Here is a 24,190-nt window from a genome sequence, read left to right as displayed (position 1 = left end):
CTGGTGCTTTCTCCTGCCCTCCCTAGCACTCTCACGCTGGCATAGACATTTTGTGGCCCACAAGATTTACTTAGTTGATAGACAAAACAAGTTCTCTTAAAGTCCTTGTAATTCAAATCAAGTGTGGCATAGACCATGCCATCATGGTTCTGTAGAGAGTTATGGAAGTGGACTTTTCCCCCTAAGCTAGGTGGAATCACATTAAATGTTTCTCCAGTTGTGAAATAGAATCTATTTTATATGATGATTTGTGGAAAAATTGATGTACGACCGTATTTCATTCTCAGCAATCCCTTACAAACTAAGCAGAAATGGAAGCCAAGTACCATATTGAGTTCCCAAAGTCCCAGAGTTACAGTTCAGGCTCATCTCTACTAGAGATAAATGTTTGCATTAGAAAGTGTGTGAAAACAATGTTTTTAGAAACCAAGATTATAAGATTATCTCTTATAAACTCATTTTACCTTTTAACTGTCTTTAAGCTGACCCCCCGTGCAGATGCATTTTATATTCATGGTTAACGTGGCATTTGTGTTCTTCTCACAGAACAACACTGCTAGAGTATAAACATCTGGACAGCATTATTAAATCAAATACGGTAGAAAAAACTGGGATAACTTCCTGATGTTCATGAAAAGCTATGGACCACACAAGAGTTTTTGTGACACATTTACAAAATTTACAACCAGACTTATTCCCACAGAGTTTTTAAAAGATAATTTGCAAGCAGCATGAAAACAATATACATATTGCTAAGTTTAGTGTTCCTTTCTAAGGACAAGCCATACAAATGCACACACAACTGGAAAGTCTGTCAAGAAAAACAAGGACAGTCCTATAAGTTATATGTGTTCATGGTGCAAGGGAAAGGACTTGCTTAGTATGACTAGCTAAGGAAGACAAGTCTAAAGTGTCAGTATGCCAACATTTTTATGGCTGACTTAGAACAACGCTTCCTTAGCTCTCGTCCTCTAATGCCCCTACTCTACTTGCGCTACATTGATGACATCTTCATCATCTGGACCCATGGAAAGGAAGCCCTTGAGGAATTCTACCATGATTTCAATAATTTCCATCCCACCATTAACCTCAGCCTAGATCAATCCAGACAAGTGGTCCATTTCCTGGACACTACTGTGCTAATAAGCGATGGTCGCATAAATACCACCCTATACCAGAAACCTACTGACCGCTATACTTACCTACATGCCTCTAGCTTCCATCCAGGACACACCACAAGATCCATTGTCTACAGCCAAGCTCTAAGATACAACCGCATTTGCTCCAATCGCTCAGACAGAGACAAGCACCTACAAGATCTCTATCAAGCATTCTTAAAACTACAATACCCACCTGTTGAAGTGAAAAAACAGATTGACAGAGCCAGATGAGTACTCAGAAGTCACCTCCTACAAGACAGGCCCAACAAAGAAAATAACAGAATACCACTAGCTGTCACTTTCAGCCCCCAACTAAAACCTCTCCAGCGCATCATCAAAGATCTACAACCTATCCTGAAAGATGATCCCTCACTCTCACAGATCTTGGGAGACAGACCTGTCCTCACTTACAGACAACCCCCAACCTGAAGCAAATACTCACCAGCAACCACACATCACTGAACAAAAACACTAACCCAGGAACCTATCCTTGCAACAAAGCCCGATACCAACTCTGTCCACATCTATTCAAGTGACTTCATCATAGGACCTAATCACATCAGGGGCTCGTTCACCTGCACATCTACCAATGTGATATATGCCATCATGTGCCAGCAATGCCCCTCTGCCATGTACATTGGCCAAACCGGACAGTCTCTCCGCAAAAGAATTAATGGACACAAATCTGACATCAGGAATCATAATACTCAAAAACCAGTGGGAGAACACTTTAACCTGTCTGATCATTCAATGACAGACCTGCGGGTGGCTATTTTACAACAGAAAAGTTTCAAAAACAGACTCCAACGAGAAACTGCTGAACTTGAATTGATATGCAAATTAGACACAATCAGTTTAGGTTTGAATAAAGACTGGGAATGGCTGAGCTATTACAAACATTGAATCTATCTCCCCATGTAAGTACTCTCTCACTTATCAACCTGTCTGTACTTGATTATCACTTCAAAAGTTTTTTTTTCTCTTACTTAATTGGCCTCTCAGAGTTGGTAAGACAACTCCCACCTGTTCATGCTCTCTGTATGTTTGTGTGTGTGTATATATATATATATCTCCTCAATATATGTTCCATTCTATGCATCCGAAGAAGTGGGATGTAGCCCACGAAAGCTTATGCTCAAATAAATTTGTTAGTCTCTAAGGTGCCACAAGTACTTCTGTTCTTTTTAAGTCTAAAGTGAGAACATGATATTGATACAAACAGTGGAACCCCTAAAGCAACATTTTCTAAAATGTGGGGACATGCCCCTTCCTCTTCACCCCTCCCCAGAGGATCATGAAGAACTAGTCAGGGGAGCAAGGAAAATCCTTACATCAGGATGGGAGAGACTTTAATAACATATGGAAGGGTTGAAAATGAAACAAACTTTCTAAAGTTTGGGAAACATAGCCCTAATGGATGGCAACAATGCAAAATTATCACAGCTGCTGTAACATAAAAAGGATTTCCCAGGGGATATGGAAACACCACAAGATTTTGAAGACAAACTGGAAATGCAAGAGAATGCAATACTCAAGTTTTCAAAGCCCCAGCAAAGGTCAAAAGACAAGCCAGTTTGTTGGAGACCAGAGTTAACAGAAGGGAATGGGCTACACCATTTGGCTGAGCTTTGGGGGATTTAGTCACAAAGCTCCGATTCATTTTCAAGAAACCAGTGAGGCTGTATCCTTTAGTTGGCTTTGAAAATCTCAGATCTTGTTCCTGTAGTGAAACAATCTGGGGCAATATAAATGTATGGAGATTTCAAAGTGACCATCAGTCCTGTATTCCAAGTGGATTAATAGCAACAACCATGCACCACTATGTTAAAGCCTACACTTATCATAAACTATTAAAATTGAAATTAAATACAAATAATTATACTAATCAGTACAAAAAGGTCAGACCACTGAACTCATGGAAGTCAATGGCCTAGCACCTGGAACCAGCTGAAGTGCTAACTAGTTTTTGACAGCAGTAGCCTCTTCTGCAGGTACAGAGAGACTATTTTCTTCATTTTCAGTTTATTCACCTAGTTCAGTTCAATGACTAGTTCATTCATAGTTAAGAAACCAATTCAGAGTTTAAAAAAAAAAGCAGGAAAGCTTCTTTTTCTCTTCCAATCTATAAATAGAAATTAGATCTGAGAGAATGAAAGCTACCACTTTTAAAATATTGAAGAACATAATGGCCAGAAACAATTAGTTCAATTCACTGACTACATACTGCCTTTGTTTAATAAGTCAGTTAGTTTTAAATGCAAAACATGTTTAAATAAACTTACTTTTTGTTTCTTATATATCCAGCACATTTAAGGTAGTTTTATTCAGCTAATTTTTAAAAATTGGAAAATACTGGTTTTGTGCATTTTTAACTGAATTCTAATTTCAATCCAAATGTAGCTTGACACAAGTCACAATTAGAAAATTCATCATTATCTGGTAAATAAGAATTGCATCATTCACCATTTTCTAACTTAATACAAAATATAAAAATTAAAAATCTAAATACATGTAAATTAAGATCTATAATTGCTTAAATAAATGTGTATAGATATAGTGCATCCAGCTTGTTAGCAAAAAGAACCAAATTTAGTATAAAGACTATATTTAGTTGGAAAGCAACATGTTTTAATAGTTACCAACCAATGAGAATCAATCTTTCTTTAGGCAAATAAGTACAAATGAAAACCATAATTAAAATTGGTTATTTAAATCAAGGTTTCCTGCTTGCTGATTTAAATGATTATTAAAACTGGTGATTTAAATCTCTTTGATTTAAATCAATCCCTGCTGGCTGTCTCCAACCTCCTCCTGGCAGCTACTTTAAATAAATAAGATTATGGATTTAAAGCAAGTGGTGATCAAGCTCTCCATTTGCTGCTGTCTATTTTGCCTTATTTCCCCAGAATTACAGGGACTCACTACTTCTTACAGACTACATAGATAGCAGGCATAGAACAACTTCATGCTAGCTCCAAGAGATAACTTCATGGCCCTACTTTAGGAAACTCATATTGCAAATAATTTAAGAGTACAGTATCATGGAATCACACCCTGACTAAACAATTGAGAAACAAATACATGATGCCCCACAGTATTACTAATGCTGCCAATTAGGTTAACAGTCCTTTAACTCCACATGTATCATGATCTCTCTGCACACTCTGCTTATTGCTGTACACACATTCTTCATTTTCTCTCTCTTTTTTTTTGCCTCAATTAAGCAGAAAGAATTATCTTGCTCATAACAAGTTCTAGCCCCACCTCTGTCTGCTTGAATGAATGTGATCAAATAGATTTCTCCTACCTGGTGAAGCACTTCAGTTTGGTCTCTAATTTTTCTGTTCTGCCTTCATTCCTTAGAAAGTGGTTTGGAAAAGCGTAAGCCCTGGAGTACAAAGAGAAAGATACACACAGCTTCAGTCCATATATCTAGTTTTTTTGCATCAGTTTCTCTCATCCTCTCTTTCCTCAACCCAAAAGCAAATTAGAAGTCTACATTCATCCAGCACAACATTCTTGTCCTACAAAAACAGTGAAACAAATAAATCTCCCCACCCCCACCTAGTTTCACTGAAACATTTTAATGCCAAGAGAATGACAATGCACTTATGAAAGTAATGAAAATATTTTCCATGTGTTAACTCTCTATGCAGATAAGGAAAACTTTGATCATTGGAAGTTACCTTATCTACGTGGAGGACTGATGCCTGGAAAATACTTTCATTATTTTTATAAGTGCATTATCAATCTTTTAGCATTAAAATGTCTCTGTGAAAAAAGTTCCATCCATCTAAGAAGCTCTAAGGGGAAAGCATATTTTTCTGATGGAGCCATATACAGATATATGGCAAAACACTAAATCACTTGAGAGGATTGGAGAAGCAAACATAATGCAGTTGGTGGCTTACCTAATTGATTGGAGATTAGGGTGACCAGACGTCCCGATTTTATCGGGACTGTCCTGATATTTCCTTGTATGTCCCACGTTCCGACCAATGTTAAGTTGGGACACTGGACAAACAAGCAAATACTCCGGAGCCCAGAGGTGCAGCCCCACCCCCCCACACCCCGCCCTGACTCCACCCCCTCCTTCCCCCATTGGCTCTCTCCCCAAATCCGCGCCTCTTCCCCACCTCGCCATTCCTCCTCCCTCCAGCGCTTGTGGAGGGGGGCCCGGGAGACGCAGGGGAAGCGCGGGGCCAGGGTGAGTGAGAGTCTGGCCTGGCCCCAATTGCAGGCAGGATTCAGTCGGGCAGTGGGGAGAGTAGGGGGTGGCCCGCGGGACCAGGCGGCGGCTGTTCTCCCCCTCTGGGCAGCGGGACTCGGGAGCAGCCGCTGCTGCAGCTTCCACTGCCGCGGGGGGAGGAAGCGGCCGATGACCAAGCTCTGCGGCTGCGACTCTGGCGCCCGGGCCCGAACTCCCCGAGCCCGGGCCTGCTGCGGGGACCCAGCAGCGCGCACCCTGCGTCCAGCCCCTGGCCAGTCGCATCTGGGCTGCTGCCCAGCTGGTACTATCCTGCGGCGGCCCTGGGGCTGAGGCATCGGCAGCCCAGCCCCGTTCGTTCCCCTGCGGGACCCGAGCAGGACGGGGGGGCTGGGGCCTGCTGCCCCCACTCCGGGGCCGCCCGCAGAATTGCACCAGCTGGGTCCCCGCAGCAGGCCAGGGCTCTGGGGGTTCGGGCCCGGGCGCCAGAGCCGCAGCCGCAGAGCTTGGCCATCGGCCGCTTCCTCCCCCCACGGCAGTGGGAGCTGCAGCAACAGCTGCTCCCGAGTCCTGCTGCCCAGGAGGGGAGAACAGCCGCCGCCTGGCCCAGTGGGCCGCCCCCCTACTCAGTCCTGCCTGCACTCGGGGCCAGGCCGGACTCTCACTCACCCTGGCCCCGCGCTTCCCCTGCGTTTTCCGGGCCTCCCTCCAGCGCTTGTGGAGAAAGGTGGGGGGGTTTGCCCTGCCCCCTCCCGCCATGCCCCCCGCGTCCCTATATTTGACTTGGGTGATCTGGTCACCCTACTGGAGATCAGTGTGACTAATGTGTCATGGGTCAGCTGTTCCAGAGGTTGCTCTCCCTCCTGCTTCCCAGCAGGGTGAGTGGCTGCAACTGACTGGGGGTAGGGCCAGCAGTGGGGGTTAGGTTGGGAGCGCCCTCCCACCCAGGCAGACCCTGCTCAGTATACTCCTGGGATAACCTGCCCCCTGCCTCAGCCTGCATTCATCCCTTATATTAAGGCATAGGCTGCTGCAAACAGTCAAGGGTCTGCCAGACACCAGGAGGAATAGGTCTGTGCTAGGAAGTTGCATCTAGACTTACTGAAAAAGCTGGTCACATGGAAGTTCATTCATTTACTGCTAGCTTTTTTATAAAGACTTTCCATCTTTCTTTCCCAAGTGGTGGTTTAAAAGTTTACTTGCTTAACCGTTTAGATGAATGCTTAACTATTTATACGATAGAAAAACTGCCTTCATCTTGTGATGTGATTATGAGTTTCCCTTTGGTTGTTTGTCTGTAGCTTTTAAATCGGCATTTACATTTTTAAAAATGTCTAAAGATTCATTATTACTAGTGCATTTACTTTGCTGCTGGTGTGAAATGAAAAAAAATACAATGGGCTCCAGATATAAAAATTCAGATCCTGATCCAAACTTGCTTAAAGTTTCAGTCATCCAATGCGAGCCCCATCTGAAGAACAAAGGGTTTACTAACTAGTCCAAAGAAAATTGCAATATTCCTCTCAATTCAGGTCCATATCACTGGACCTAGTAGCAGCACATCTAAGTATAAGCTGTCAATTCAACCCTAACGATGGGGCCACTAATGAAACCAATGGGATTACTCGTGTTTACAATTAAGCACATGCACAAGACCAGAGTGTTCAGCACCTTACAGAATCAAGCCCTAAATGCCTATTTTCCCACTCAGGAGATGTATTTCCCCATTTTCTGTACAAAGTATGTTTCTGTTATTTTCATCAACACCTGCCAAATATAGTTTCATCCAATTCGGTCTGTGGCCTTAAGACCAGAGCAGTTTGAAAAAATGGATTTTTTTTTTATGGGGAAACTTCCATGAAAATGAGAAGAAATCATTTTCATCAACATTTTTCATGGTCATTTTTGATTTTTGGTGGAAATTTGAAAAAAAAATTGGTTGAAAACCAAAATATTTCAAGTTGGAAATGCTGCTGCAATGTCTCGTGGGAGTTGTAGTTCAGATGCTTCAAGAGCCCATTCCCCTCTATAGGCCAGGATCTCTGGTTGGACTACATCTCCTATGATTCACCACAGTCCACTTTCTTAGAGAGAGGAAGAAGCACATCATGGGTCATGTAGTCTGGCTGGGGAACCTAACCCATAGAGAAGGGGAACATGAGACAATTTAACTATAACTCCCACAAAGCACAGTCTGCAGCATTTGGAAATCAAAATTTTTCAGTTTTTGGATGAAATATTTCAGGTTTGGGCCTTTTGTTTCCTTAATACAAAAATCTAATTTTCTGCAGAAAGCAGATGCTTTTTATAAAAAAATTCATTTTTTTTAAAACCTATTTATCTGTCAAAAACAGTTTTGAAGGAAAAATTTTAACCATGTCTACTTTATACCTTTATCTAGCTCCTTTGAGAATTTCACAAATTATGAGTGCTTACAGCAACTCCATATAAGTATTGTTATTTGTAATTTTATTATTATTTTAGTTACAAAAGGTTGACATGAGCTTAACTTTAAGCACAAGTCACTTCATTGAAGTCAGTGGGACTATCACATGCTTTAAATTAAAACATGAGAATAAGTGTGTGCAGGATCATAGTAAAGAAGTTGATTAAGCTAATTTCCCAAAAAAGAAACCAGTCCCCTTGAAATTTCACATGGCACTTCTCATCTCAGGCTAGAATGGGAAATTTGAAAATAAAAATTAAAAATAGAGTTTTAAAGTTATAATGTTTTAACTTGGTGTCCCCCGTAGTTGGCACTGACAAGAGTCAGCCTTATAGTGTTTACTGGTAGAAAAGAAAGAACCAATGATCAATAAAAAAATATTGCAATAATAAACTAAAGCTATTCGAAAAGTATTGTAAACTGTGGTCTCTGAACCCCTAGCATGATACAGACATCTATAAGTATCTTTGTTACATTCATTTACTGGACAAGTAGAAAAATGTCAGCAGCCTAAAGGTTAATAATATCAGACCTACTAACAAGATTCACATCCCTTCACTGACCCATTTAGTAGAAGATAAGTAGAATAAGCACAAACATTTCATTCATGAAAGCATCTTCTAGTCAGAGCCAAAATTGCTTAAGATGTAGACAGATGTGAAACTCTAGCTCCCAAGAACATTCAGAAAAGCAACTCATTCACAGGAGTAAGTATTAAAATCCAGTCTCATCTGGAATAAGTTATTTATTAAAATCCCATGTAAGAATAGAAGCAGTCTTAGGCATTTAACTCTCATTTGGCACTAACTAGGAAATTCAGAATCCTGGCCAACACAATCCACCATTAACATCAGAACATAAGAACAGCCATATTGGGTCAAACCAAAGGTCCATCTAGCCCAGTATCCTGTCTTCCAACAGTGGCCAATGCCAGGTGCCCCAGAGGGAATGAACAGAACAGGTAATCATCAAGTGATCCTTTCCTTGTCGCTCATTCCCAGCTTCTGGCAAACAGAGGGAGGGACACCATCCCTGCCCATCCTGGCTAATTGCCATTGGTGGACCTATCCTCCGTGAATTTATCTGGTTCTTTTTTGAATCCTGTTATAGTCTTGGCTTTCACAACATCTTCTGGCAAAGAGTTCCACGGGCTGTGTGAAGACATACTTCCTTTTGTTTGTTTGTTTTAAACCTGCTCCCTATGAATTTCATTTGGTGACCCCTTAGTTCTTGTGTTATGAGAAGGAGTAAATAACACTTCCTTATTTACTTCCTCCACACCAGTCGTTATTTTATAGACCGCAATTATATCCCCCCTTAGTCATCTCTTTTCCAAGATGAAAAGTCCCAGTCTTATTAATCTCTCCTCATACGGAGGCCGTTCCATACCCCTAATCATTTTTGTTATCTCATTGTCTATTGATCTTACCAGAATCTCAGAGCAATGGAGCCATCAGTATGTATCCTGCTAATAACAAAGAGTCTGGTGGCACCTTAAAGACTAACAGATTTATTTGGGCATAAGCTTTCATGAGTAAAAACCTCACTTCTTCTATGCATCCGAAGAAGTGAGGTTTTTACTCACGAAAGCTTATGCCCAAATAAATCTGTTAGTCTTTAAGGTGCCACCAGACTCTTTGTTGTTTTTGTAGATACAGACTAACACGGCTACCCCCTGATACTATCCTGCTAATGTAAGGGGTACAGACATTTAGAATGGGGCTGTATAGCATGTGTGTGACCATAATAGGCACAGCTGGACAAACCAAAGGTGGAATGATGGCCTGAACTCTGATTTTCTGTCTGTCTATACAGTGTTTCCATTTGCAGACCTGCTGTGACTACACAGCCATTTAGGAGTCCTCTGCAGCCATTTTGAAGTTTTAAAGCTTTCGTTGGGATTGTCAAAGGAGTCTAAGAGTCCCATTGAAATTCAATGGGATTTGGACCCCTCAACTCCCTTAGGCTTCTTTAAAAATTTCAGCCTTTGTTTTTACTTTAAAATGCCAAATTTGATCATGAAACAAAGTTTTTAAAGCTTCAGAAACAGGCATGGGGGAATGCTCATTATTACTGTAGTGATTAAAAGAGATGGTAGACAACAGCACCAATCTGTACTAGGAACACATAGTTAAATTAGTGTGTGTGATGGGTTGGACCCCTTGGGAAGCCACCCGATGTGCTGAGATACCACTGAGTCTACCTGTTCCACCAGCATGGGCCCCCTTTAACCTGTCTTGGTGAGCCAGGCTCTTAAACCCTCCTTTAACACACACACAGGCAGGGCCACACCCAGCTGCAGATCAGCTCTGGGAAGACTCAGCTTAAGGGACTTGCTCCAGCACTCAGATGTCCACCTCCCTTGGAGTGCAGACCCAAAGATATATTATGAAATTTGCCCCCTCCCTCAATGTGGAGGACGGTATGCACAACTTCTCGCCCCTCCCCTCCATTAGAAATGACAGAAACCGAGTTTATTATTAAACAAAACAAATTTTATTAACTATAAAAGGCAGATTTTAAGTGGTAAAAGGGGGTAACAAACAGAACAAAGTATATTACTAAGCAAATGAAATCAAACACGCAAACTAAGCTAGTTTCACTAAATAAATTGGTTACAAATAGTATTTCTCAACCTAGATATTGTTGCAGGCAGTCTGCAAATTTCTGTGGTTCAGAGTTCCAGTTAAATCCCTTTTCAGATTGGACCCCTGTCTCAGTCTGGACTCTCCCCCACCTTCCCTTTTGCAGTCTTTCTTCTTGGGCAGACACGCCATGGAGAGGAGTCCTGTTTGCCTTCCTCCTCACTGTTAAATAGGATTTACAAGTTTCCCAAACTTGACACCACCCCCTTTCCCTTACAGTGGAAAGTTACAAGTCATCCCAGGTAATGTTTTAGTATCATGTGTCAAAACCACCTGACCCTGTAGTATCACAGCATCCATGAGTCAGTGGCAGCATGGAATGTCCACAGGAAGGTCAAGCTTTTCACAGTCCATTGTCCTCGCTGATGGGCCATCCTCCCTGACTGGCTTTCCATTGTTGTACCTGAAGTGTTAGCAGCGGGCGTCAAAGTAGCAGAGTTGAAATACAGATACATAGTCAATATCCCTAACTTCAGATACAGAAATGATACAGGGATACAAATTAGATAATCGCATTCAGTAAATCATAACCTTTCCAATGATATCTCACATAAGCCATCTTGCATGAAGTATATCTCAGTTACGTCATTCATATCATAAGCATATTTTCATAAAGAATATGGAATGACTTGTCACAGTGTGTGTTTTACTACCCCTTGGGCTAGGCATAGCATAGCATAAAGTAAATACAGGGATAAGCTTTGACAATACGGGGTTCTCTTTACTGAGACATGGCCAAAGACAGGTAGGTCTTCTAGAGTTTAGTGGTTTCAATCTGAAAGTTTCACAGCACTGTTCTCATATCTGCTCACTGCTTTTTTATTTCAAGGGTAGCACACATCAGCTATTCATATGACTACTCTACAAAATGTGACTTTGCATTTTGGGAGACATTTTAGTTTGCACTTGACCTGCATATTTGTCTTTCAAAGGGTTCTCGTGCTTTATTCCTTCATGTTCATAAGGTGTTCATAAGGGAATCCCAATAGAAATGAAGGAGGAGAAAAACCCTCTGCTTGCTCTGAAACTAGGTAAAAGAGTAACAGAAGAACAAGAGGAGAGAGATGAAGGTGCATGATGAATCCTATGTGTCTCTGGACAAGAACAGAGAGGACTCTCTGCAGACTACTCAGTAATTTAAATTGTATAGTATGTTCTGATACCACAGTGATGGGCATAGTATAAGAACATAAATAGGTAGATTTTGCGCATGGGAGACTCTTTGGACTCATGATGGAACGTCTCATGAGATATGAGAACAGTGCTGTGAAACTTTCGGATTGAAATCACTAAACTCTAGAAAACCTACCTGTCTTTGGCCAGAAACAGGAACTCTTCAAGGTTCTCACAAACTTTGAAGAAGACTCAAGCCAGGCCTTTCCTTCCCACAATTGTCCTTCCCCTAACAGACCCTAGCTTCCACTTCACATGCTAGGAGCTATATGAACACATAAGAGAAATCCCTACCCTAAAGAGTTTACAATCTAATTTAAGACTATTTTTATTCTGATTCGTATTACTATAGCACCTAGGAGTCCCAGTCCCTGACCAGGACCCCATTGTGCTAGGCACTGTACAAACACAGAACAAAAAAAAACAGTCACTGCCCCAAAGAGCTTACAATCCAAGTATCAGACAAGAGACAATACATAGATACAGACAGACTGACTGACTGGGGAGTACAAGGAAACAATGAGACAGTATTATCTCAATAGATAGCACAGATACTGGGTGGAGAAAGAGACAGAACACACAAGCAGAATGAACAATGTGATGGTGGTTAGTTCCCTGGCGAGTGGGTGATTTTACTTAGGATGGGATCAGCCAAATGGAAAGAAAAGGGAACGGAAGGGAAGGTGGCAGAGAGGGACAGGGCAGACAGAGGAGAGGGTGAGGGGGCAGGTGTGGAGTGAAGCTAGGGTAGAGACTGTGAGGGAGAGGTAAGATTGGAGCAAACAGCCAATCAGTGCAGGCAAAGGAAGTGAGAGCACTTTCTACGGATTTGAGTGGAGTATCCAAAGGTGGAAAGGGTCCCTGCTTTGTCTAAAAGACAAGGTGAAACAGCTGAGTTTAACAAACAGTTACCCTCATCCTCTTTCCCCCATTCCCTGTAAGAGTGAAAGGAAATACATGGTTACACAGACTCGCCTTCAGTTGTGATATTTCATACATAAGGAGTGACAATGGAATTCTTAAACAAATTAGATTGGAAGTGCCTTGATTCTGCTTGCATTTGACTTTACTTTTTAAAAAAAAATGTTGTTGTATTCATTCATTTACGTTAAAATGATTACTTATTGCAGAGTATTGAAATATTCATTTCTCTTGCCAAATGTATGATAACTACATTCCGATAGATTCTCACTGACATTCAGATTCATCATTTTTAATACTTTACCTGGCAAATCTGCTTTATTATAGTATGTTTCTTTCAGATCTTATATGCTAAGCATTGAGATTTTTGATGCAGGACGGTTTTTACTTCAAGCAAATTCTACTTTTTCATATCTAATATCAGTTGTTCAGTTTAAATATTTTCCTGCAGATAAAAGAGTTTGAAGATGAACACAAACCAGCTGATAGTTGCTCCTATTTGCCTTACCGTATCTGCACGCAAGAGGTTGAAAATGTATGTTCCTATGCTCCTGCTAGTGTAAACAGAACAGCCCACAGAAGGACCACACATTAAAGCTTTGACGATGTTTATCTTTTCTTTTAAAAGAGCAGCCTAATGACTGAATTACAGGCGCAGGAGGACAGTATCTTTCAAAATTAAGACTGAAGGGCCTCAGGATATTGAGCTAAAGCCCCAGATTGAAAAACTGCTAAATTTTTGGGACAGATCTTCCCTGTCACATGCCAACTGATCTCCCCTGGGGGACACGTGGGAGTTTCAGACTCTGAACCCACATCCAAGTTAAAGTTTAGCAGCTAGATCTTCTCACCATAATGAGCCAAACCAAAGAAATATAGGGATAATCATCATAATCTGGATCTGACTTTTGCAGCTCAGACCCATCTCTAACAAGGAACAGATGTAAAAAGGAGTTGTCATTTGAGATCATAGACTCATAGATTTTAAGGTCAAAAGGAATCATCATGATCATCTAGGCCAGTGGCTCTCAACCTTTCCAGACTACTGTTCCCCATTCAGGAGTCTGATTTGTCTTGCGTACTCCAAGTTTCACCTTACTTAAAAACTACTTGCTTACAAAATCAGACATAAAAATACAGAAGTGTCACAACCACTATTACTGAAAAATTGCTTCCTTTCTCATTTTTACCATATAATTATAAAATAAATAGCTTATATTATGTATATTTCACTTACATTTCAATGTATAGTATATAGAGCAGTATAAACAAGTCATTGTCTTTATGAAATTTTAATTTGTACGGACTTTGCTAGTGCTTTTTATGTAGCCTAAGCAAATACCTAGATGATTTGACATACCCCCAGAAGACCTCTGCATATCCCCAAGGGTACATGTACCCATGGTTGAGACTCACCGATCTAGTCTGACCTATGTGAGTTGAAAGGTTTTTTGTGCCATAGGGACCCTTGGTATGAGTATTTGTGCTTTTGAGTTTGTGCTTATGATAAAACTTTAAAACTGCCCAAAGTCTGTTAGTCAGCCCATATTCCGTTTTGAGCCCCATGAGGGATGGGACATTGATGCCTCTGCATAGCTTATTGATGCCTCGTGCAGAGTCAAGGCCATAGTTTGCAAGTTCTTCAGTGCAGGAACAATCTTACTACGTGATTGTACCGTGTCCAGCCAGATGGGGCTGTGATCCTGATTATTGTCTTTGGGTGTGTAGCAGTGCGGGACTCACCCCCGCAGCACCTCCTGCTGGTCATCTTGGGAATTAGCTCTTCTCCAGCCTCCAAAGCGCTCTCTGCAGGCCAGTGTCCTGCTGCTGCTTGGCCCCTGTGTCCCTCCTGGACTCGATGCCCTGTTATCTAGGATGCTGTCCCCTGGCAGTACACCCCTCAGTCTCAGGATCTCCCCTCCCCAGGGAACCCCCACCCATTATCCCCACCTCACCTCAGTATATGGCTACTGCCAGTCATTGTCTAGTCCCTGCACCCTGGGGCAGACTACAGTATCAGCCTACTCATCACCGGCAAGGTTGGGTTTGGACCTGCTGCCTTTGCCTACCCCTGGGCTGCCCTCTGCAACCCCCAGTACCTGTTGGCCTTTTGCTAGGCCACAGCCTGGGGCTTTCCAGGCTGGAGCCTCCCCAGCTCCTCTGCCTTTCCCCAGCCCTGCTCCACTCAGGTACACTGGTCAGATCCCTCCCTCTCAGAAGCTAGAGGGAGTCTGTTTGCTTGAGCTCCTGGCTCAAGCCTTTATAGGGCCAGCTGGGTCTGTTTGGGGCGTGGCCACAGCTGAGGCTGTTTCCCCAATCAGTCCAGCTTTCCCTGCCACAGCCTTCTCCCAGGGCTATTTCAGGCCCTTCCAGGCAGGAGCGGGTGACTACCCCGCTACAGGGTGCATCTGTAATATTAACAAAATGAAGGCCAAAATTTTTCTAAATAACTTGTGACTGTGGGTGTCCAAATGGAGATGCCTTAAAGGGGCCACTCTAAATGGGATTTTTAGAGGGTGGCTGCTCACCAAAATTACAGGCCTTAAAGCTACTGCTAAAGAGTTCTAATTTATTAACTTTTACAGGAATCAGCATGGAAACACTCTTCCTTTATTTCTTTACTTTAAGCATTTCAAATAAAAATGATGCTTTGTTGCTTATTTATAGTAGAAATGAAAAACAAGGGTTACATAATAATAAAATGGGGAAATCTTGTGTGAGCTGCGTAAAAATGATTGAAGAGGACAAGGTCTCCCATGATTTCTGGATCTGAAAGTAACATTTGGAATATAGCTCAGATCTGGCAGCAATGGAGACAGGACAAGTAAGCAAGGTCAAAGGGCTTGTTTAGAATGGAGTATGATATAAACCAGTTTATAGTATTATTGTCTCAAAGTTCATCTTCTCTAGAGGTTCTCCAGTATGCACGAAGTAACTTGGCAAAGAGGAATACTCTACTTCTAGTTCCATCGCATACAGCAAATTTGGGGCAAAGTAATCAATCATTTATAAAAGTCTTCACTTAAGAATTTGAGATCAAAAGAAGAACTATCAGGAGCCCATGGAAAATGTGTAATTGCTGTAGATAGAAAGAAGCTAAAGAGAAAGTGGAAGTAATGGGAATTGTGATCTCAAGAATAAGACAGTGTTTTGGAAAAATTGCAAAGAGAGCTGCCATTCTTCTTTTGTTAACAATTTTGATCATATATTTGTTTTTAATACAAAAGCCCTGCTCCTACAATCCTCACAATACAAAACTTCTACTGACCCAAGTGAGTCCACGGGGCCTGATTTTCCTCTCATTTACAACTGAACATTTCAAAAACTTTCTGCAAAGGAAAATTCATAAAAGAAATTGTTTGGGGTCATTCAAAATGTTTTATTTCAATAGTGAGTTTTTAAAAATTGTATTATATAGTCTAATATATAATAAAGTAAATCAAAAGAAAAAATCACCACTGCTAGTTCTGAACATGTCAAAACGAAACATTCAGACATTGTTAGAACGGTTTGCAATTTTTTTCCTAAGCAAATCCCTAAGGAAATCGATCTGATTTTACAAAGCATTTGGATGGAGCTGCATATTGCAATGGAATATGGGTCTGTCAAAGTTTCTCAGACCAGCTCCAATCACTATATTGATACATACTATCAAGGGTTGCTTTTAGGTGCAAAGGTGTCCTCATACAAGGGGCATAACAATTGTAATATCAGCCTGGATCGCCCACTCCCACAGAAAATCCCACAAGAAAGATCTGGAATGAGGAAAACTGAGTTTGCACCAAATTGTTCTCCCTGGAGAAGGGTGAGGTTTCCCCTCTTACCTCTGGAAGGAGCAGTAGTTCTGCTCCTAACGCAGAAGATTCTGCAATGCCCATTGGAGACACGGCCTGCATGCATATGGCCCTCGGTGGCTTTGTTAGTGCAGCACTGGGGGGGCTCTGATGAGCTTTGTAACCCTCCCCTTGCCCCTGAGTTGTGCACTGTGGACTTTGGCCATAGCTGAGGGTCTGACACCAAATATCTGCTTAGTAATGAAGAAAAATATGTAATTTTATTAGCTTGTAGATGGTAAACTTCTATTTCTGTCTGTTACTATATGATATTGATTCAGAGATCAAAAGAGCATATTAACATTTAGATGAAACTTGGGTGTAATAATAATATTGTCTTTATATTTCTCTTTGAAGTTTGTAGTAAGCTACCAATCAATCTTTGGATGGTTAATGGCCTTATACTAATCAATGCAACTAATTATCTGTGTATACATAGGAAATAGGAATTGACTGTTAACAAAGCAACAATATACATTTCCTAGTCTTTGTGTTACCTGCTATCACGAGGCTATCACGGCCTGCCAGAGACCCATAAAAGAACTCGGAAACCTGATCCTTTTTTCATCTCAAGTCTGCTTGAGTTTTACCAGGGGAAGTTTGAGTCACAAGACTGAGATCTTCGGTTCCGGTCTGGATTATTTCTCATGGAAGAATTTAAACAGACTCTGCATCTTCTTTTGCTCTCAGACTCCAGTGATGGACTGCCTATGGAACTATAACCTCTGGAATTGATTCTGGAAGAACTTTCTACAAATCAGCAGCTCACTATCTCTACTGTGTAACTGACCTAAGAACTTTATACATAGCTGCACGTATAATGATCTTTTAACCACAATACTCTCTTTTTTAAGAGATCTTAATTTAGTTAATAAGAATTGGCTAGAAGCATGTATTTGGTAAGATCTGAAATATTCATTGACCTGGTAGAAAAATTTTCCGATCCATTGGGATTGGTAGCACTGTATATATAGTGAATAAGATTTTAAATAATCCTCACCATATTTGACTTGGCTGTCTGGGTGGAAACTGTGGTCTTGGTTTTGGGGTAACCAGTAAGGTATCGTAGAAGCTGTGTTGTTGCTGGCTTGGTGAATCTAATTATTAGACTAGGCCAGCAGTTTTAGGGATTGACTGCCCCATTCATTGAGGTTTGCTCTGATTGAATAATCTCAGGGCTCATCTACACTGGCATTTTACAGCGCTGCAACTTTCTCCCTCAGGGGTGTGAAAAACCACCCCCCTGAGCACTGCAAGTTTCAGCGCTGTAACATGCTAGTATAGACAGTGCACTAGCGCTGGTAGCTATTCCCCTTGTGGACGTGGTTTTTTTAAAGTTCTCTCCCAGCACTGTGCCTTGACTATATAAGTGAGATCCCTCCACCAACCCCAGTCACAGCTGCATTTCAGTCATGGTAAACAGGATGTCTTCTTATGTAATTTAATATACCATGATATATTTGTGTTAATTCAGAAAAGTTCATCTGTAGTCTTGATTTGCACAGAGCTGAATATTTTGTTCTATATCTTTAATTTCCTTTCCCTCTTAATTTCCAGTCACCCTCCCTTTTCACAAATATCACTGAGTCAGTGTCACAGTACAGGCACTGCTCTTGTAGCCTGTCTAGCAGGTTGTTATAAGCAGTGATGAAACAGGCTATGAAGATGTTGGTATTGCCAGAGACCAAGTAGCAGTCTTTTGCGTGCTTTCAAGACACGCACACTGTTTCATCATCGATAAACTCGCCGGATGAAACCTCATAATTGGGTAAAAACAGGTACTAAAAGAGTTCATCAGAGTCTCTCACGGTGCTGGTATTGGGTATGTTTGTTCTTTGGCCAAATTTACCCCACAGAGAATTTAAAAACAGTTTAGTGATTTGGCACTTAGCGGGGTTCAACATGATCTCGTGTTGGTGTAAACGCACGCCTTCTTTCCGGTAGAAATCGTTAACTTATTTTGTTTTTCTTTGTCTGTGCACCAGCAGGGATACCCTGAAGCCTCTTGTTTTTGGTGGAGGTGTAATTTTATGTACTCTGAAAAGAGTTTGTCAGATTTTTCTTCAAAATGCCAGATTTCAAAGATTTTATTCCTCACTACATAACCAAGTCTTTTCAGAGAGCCGGTCTTGAGCTGCATCTTGTAATAAAGAGACCCAAAAGTTGTCCCCGTCATAGGGTTCTGTGCTTTTTCACAATAACAGGTGGCACAGCCCTGGAAAAAAAACCTGTTAAACTCAAAGGCTGTGCATACCCTGTCAGTGATGGCATAACCAGCTAGAAAGTAGGGACTTACCTGTAATTCCCTACCCCGGAAAGTATGCCGTATTTGTATATTTTCTTAGTGAGCAGTATACAACAGCCACTGAATAGAGGGGGTCGAATATCTCTTCTTCTGCCTGTGATAGTTCTCTGGAGGGAGAAGAGCTACTGTGTTAGGCTGCAAAAAACAAACCTGTACATAGCCATGCAGACAGGTGCCAGCGTTATGTACTGGAAAGGATCTATACACAATTTTACCTCTGTGAATTTACCAGGACCTCTCTATACAATATCTCCCATCTCTGTCATTTTCATGATCTCTTCTCTGTACAGCATACAGGCCCATCTCAAAATGTTGACATCCTGCTGACAATAATACGCGAGCTCATTCTGCATGTCAAATGTCTCATATCAGTTGTCCCGATACCAGTCAAGGCAGCATGCTGTCTACGCCATAGTACTCCACCCCAAGCATAGGCCCTATGTAAATTTGGTTTTCTAAAGTGTTAAAAAAATGTGGGAAATACCCTTTGCAACCTTCAAACCCCATCGCCTGTGGGAGCTTACTAAGCTTCATGGGCAAGAAGTTTAAAGAGTCTATAAAATGAATGCCTAGGGCCTTAACTTCCACACACTTTAGTTTACTACCCTGAGTTATCAGTTCTATGCACATCTTTTCCTTCAGTAACTAATAACTAAGTACGCATAATAATCTTTGGAATTGTGCACTAGGAACGTGTAGTCCTGGAACTTTTTGCCAATAAAGGTCTTAACAAAGGTAGAAAGACACTCACCACACTTAAATTCCCAGGATTTTTCTGGCTTTAGGAACATAGCAAAAATTTAATTTGGCACATGCAACCCAGTCTCCTGCATGCATTCAAAATCATAAATATATATATATATATATATATATATATATATATATATATATATATATATATATATATATATATACTTTTCTGGTGATTCAGGCTTTCTAATGCTATCCATAAAACACAGGTGGCTGTCTACATCACTGGTGATCAAACCCTGACACTGCTTACAACGTCTCCCTTTACACCTGTGCCCCTTGTCCACGTAAGACTGACACTGATCACAAACTTTTAGACAGGCATTTGACTTGTTTTTTCGATGCGCAGTTGATGTGTCTGTCTAAACACTCTTTGGAGCAACAATACAGTCTACAGCTAGGACATCTCAGCTGCACGCCCACACTGTCTGAGCACGTCACACTCAAGCAGAGGCTGCAATGATACCTGCAATTGGTGAATCTTATTATTAGAATAGCCCAGCAGTTTTAGGGATTGTCTGCCCCATTCTTTGCGGTTTGCTCTGATTGAGCAATTTCAGTGAGACCCCTCCAGCGACCCCAGTCACAGCTGCATTTCAGTAATGGTAAACAGGATGTTTTATGTAATTTAATATACCATGATACATTTGAGAAAAGTTCCTCTGTAGTCTTGACATGCACGGAGCTGAATATCTTGTTCTATATCTTTAATTTCCTTTCCCTTGTATTTTCTTCCAAAACTTTCCACTGCCAAGAAATCTATTTATAAAAGAAAGACTACAGATCACTGCACACAGTCACATCAAACCTTTGGTACAGACCAACTGTACCAATTCAAAGATATAAGTGGCAACACATACTCTAAGCAACATTGAAAATCAAGCCTCATGAATGGAATGTAGTATTACCATATTATTTTTTGATTCTTTGGAAATCTGTGCCCTGAGGTATTTCCCTTTCAGTGTGATTAGACTCATGTCATGAAAGCCTGTTTGTGTATACGGGATGCCAGTCCCTTTCAGAGTGGGATCTCTCTTTGAGCTGCCTCTATATATCCCCCCTCTAGCACGGTAGGGGCAGGCAGCTCCAGCTGGGAAATTAACCTATTCCTGCCATTACCTAAACCTGGATCTGATTTGGGTCCATTTCCCTGTTAAACAATTGTTCAGCTTCCATAGTTTACAACACGCATTTATTAGAACTTAAATTCCCTCTTCCCAAGACTGGCCACTTCTCAATTTCTTAACAATCAGCTCTTTGGGCTTGATTCGGCACAGTGTTAAGCCCCAATCCAGCAAAGCATTTAATAATATGCTTAAATTTAAGCACAAGCACAGACACTGACTTCAACTTAACTGCATCAGGGCTAGCATGCTCAGCATCTTGCAGGATCACGCCCTCGATGAGCAACTAAAACCCCCTTTCATTTTCATCATTCCTAAGGCCTTTTTGACCCTTCTCACTGCAGTCACCCTCTTTTAGTCCCCTCCAACATTGTAAAGTCCATGTCATTTCTCCTCCACACATGCCATGGAAAAAAACATGTGGGAAGGAGCTCTGTGAGAGGATGTCTTGCGAGTTGCCAACTCTTGCAATATTATTGCAAGTTGTCATAGTTGGTGGTTTTCTTAAAGACCCAGCTCCTGGAAGCATGCGATTAGGTGAGAATCTTGGCTCTCATTTTTTTAAAAAGGTAAGTTGGTAGCCTCACAGTTGTGAAGAAAAGCTTGAAAACATGATGAAGTGCAGCCTAAGGGCTCACACACCAGAAGGCAAAAAGAACTCAAGATTTATTATTGGTTGAATGTCACAATTTTTAAGCAAATCTCCTGATTTCTGAGCACTCGGGGCCATTAAAGCAGGTAAGGTATAGTGGAAGGTGGAAAGCATCCCTTAGGATGGTGCAGCCTATGCAGTCCTCTTAAGCATTGCATCAGTCTAAGGCCCAGTTCCACCTAGCGACCCCCAGCTTTGTGTGTCTCAATAGTGCCCGCTAATGAAGGGTAGGTCTAAAAGGCAGAATCTAAACTGACGTATTCCCCCTCACCTGCAGTCTAGAATCTACAGATTATAAAACACAACCTAGCTCCTACCTTTTGTTTGTTATAACCACTATCTACCTACCTCCAGGAAGAATAAAAAGACAGAAGACAATAGTGGATGTGTGTAAGCAATCGTGTAGCACAAATGAAAGTCTACTGTGAAGCATATGTGTGTATAATAAAATGTCTAAGAACATGATGTTCTGCATCCTCAAGCGGATGTGCATTTGGGTCAAGAGATGAGAGATGATTAAAGGGAGTTGTGTATAAGTGGTTTGTGGAGGCTGCCAGAAAAAGAGAATATTGAATGGTTCTCAGAAAAAAATAATTTTCACCTTTAGACCATGTGTTTAACTGGAGAAAGTTTATACAACTTGTGCAGAACTGACCCACAGGAAACGTGAATCTCTACAGCTCTGCTTATTTCTGTGTCTGCCAAGTCTTCCCTTTCTCCAGTACTAATAATGCTTGTAAAAGCCTGTCTTTACAAACAACTTTGGCCCATTATAGACAAATTCATCCCAGTGTAACTCCACTGATTTTATTACAGTTAGCTGTAAGGGAGAGATATTCATGTATGTGCAGAAGGCCAGCACAAGATCTATGCACCACTGAATTCCTCAAAAATAGGTTTAAGTGGAACCTTAAGTGGTGCATTGGTCTCATGCTCGCCTTCTGCACAGGGTGAATTGGATTGGGGACAAATAAGTCCCACTGAATGTTATATGTTAGAGTTTGGAAGTCTATGAGTGTGTCTATGAGTGTGTTTGGAGGTGGGGATTCTCATTATTTAGTGGTCAGACTATCCAACAAATTCTTGGACTGCATTGCAGACAACTTTTTATTTCAGAAGGTTGAAAAAGCTACTAGGGGGGAAGCTGTTCTAGACTTGATTTTAACAAATAGGGAGGAACTCGTTGAGAATTTGAAAGTAGAAGGCAGCCTGGGTGAAAGTGATCATGAAATCATAGAGTTTGCAATTCTAAGGAAGGGTAGAAGGGAGAACAGCAAAATAGAGACAATAGATTTCAGGAAGGCAGATTTTGGTAAGCTCAGAGAGCTGATAGGTAAGGTCCCATGGGAATCAAGACTGAGGGGAAAAACAACTGAGGAGAGTTGGCAGTTTTTCAAAGGGACATTATTAAGGGCCTAAAAGCAAGCTATTCCGCTGGTTAGGAAAGATGGAAAATGTGGCAAAAGACCACCTTGGCTTAACCACAAGATTTTGCATGATTAAAAAAATAAAAAGGAGTCATATAAAAAATGGAAACTAGGACAGATTACAAAGGATGAATATAGGCAAACAACACAGGAATGCAGGGGCAAGATTAGAAAGGCAAAGGCACAAAATGAGCTCAAACTAGCTATAGGAATAAAGGGAAACAAGAAGACTTTTTATCAATACATTAGAAGCAAGAGGAAGACCAAAGACAGGGTAGGCCCACTGCTTAGTGAAGAGGGAGAACAGTATCAGGAAACTTGGAAATGGCAGAGATGCTTAATGACTTCTTTGTTTCGGTCTTCACCGAGAAGTCTGAAGGAATGCCTAACATAATGAATGCTAATGGGAAGGGGGTAGGTTTAGCAGATAAAATAAAAAAAGAACAAGTTAAAAATCACTTAGAAAAGTTAGATGCCTGCAAGTCACCAGGGCCTGATGAAATGCATCCTAGAATACTCAAGGAGCTAATAGAGGAGGTATCTGAGCCTCTAGCTATTATCTTTGGAAAATCATGGGAGACGGGAGAGATTCCAGAAGACTGGAAGGGGACAAATATAGTGCCCATCTATAAAAAGGGAAATAAAAACAACCCAGGAAACTACAGACGAGTTAGTTTAACTTCTGTGCTAGGGAAGATAATGGAGCAAGTAATTAAGGAAATCATCTGCAAACAATTGGAAGGTGGTGAGGTGATAGGGAACAGCCAGCATGGATTTGTGAAGAACAAATCATGTCAAACCAATCTGATAGCTTTCTTTGATAGGATAACGAGCCTTGTGGATAAGGGTGAAGCTGTGGATGTGGTATACCTAGACTTTAGTAAGGCATTTGATACGGTCTCGCATGATATTCTTATCGATAAACTAGGCAAATACAATTTAGATGGGGCTACTATAAGGTGGGTGCATAACTGGCTGGATAACCATACTCAGAGAGTTGTTATTAATGGTTCCCAATCCTGCTGGAAAGGCATAACAAGTGGGGTACCGCAGGGGTCTGTTTTGGGACCGGCGCTGTTCAATATCTTCATCAACGACTTAGATATTGGCATAGAAAGTACGCTTATTAAGTTTGCGGCTGATACCAAACTGGGAGGGATTGCAACTGCTTTGGAGGACGGGGTCATAATTCAAAATGATCTGGACAAATTGGAGAAATGGTCTGAGTTAAACAGGATGAAGTTTAACAAAGACAAATGCAAAGTGCTCCACTTAGGAAGAAAAAATCAGTTTCACACATATAGAATGGGAAGAGACTGTCTAGGAAGGAGTACGGCAGAAAGGGATCTAGGGGTTATAGTGGACCACAAGCTAAATATGAGTCAACAGTCTGATGCTATTGCAAAAAAAGCAAACATGATTCTGGGATGTATTAACAGGTGTGTTGTGAGCAAGACTCGAGAAGTCATTCTTCCGCTCTACTCTGCTCTGGTTAGGCCTCAGCTGGAGTATTGTGTCCAGTTCTGGGCACCGCATTTTAAAAAAGA

The 24,190-nt window shown here is 41.3% G+C and overlaps 1 protein-coding gene across 1 annotated transcript in view; it reads right to left on the bottom strand.

The window, feature by feature from the left end:
• LOC101940483 (collagen alpha-6(VI) chain-like) overlaps positions 1–4,723 on the bottom strand; it is a 117,914-nt gene extending 113,191 nt beyond the window's left edge. Inside the window, exon 1 of the mRNA XM_065583606.1 lies at positions 4,468–4,723. The gene's annotated coding sequence lies outside the window, so the exon portion shown is untranslated. The remainder of the gene's footprint in view (positions 1–4,467) is intronic.
• Positions 4,724–24,190: the final 19,467 nt, after the last annotated feature.

The sequence above is a fragment of the Chrysemys picta genome, chromosome 2 (genome assembly GCF_011386835.1).
Source record: "Chrysemys picta bellii isolate R12L10 chromosome 2, ASM1138683v2, whole genome shotgun sequence".
NCBI lineage: Eukaryota > Metazoa > Chordata > Testudines > Emydidae > Chrysemys > Chrysemys picta.
The sequence above is the reverse complement of the archived record's forward strand: the minus strand, read 5'-3'. Positions and strand labels throughout refer to the sequence as shown.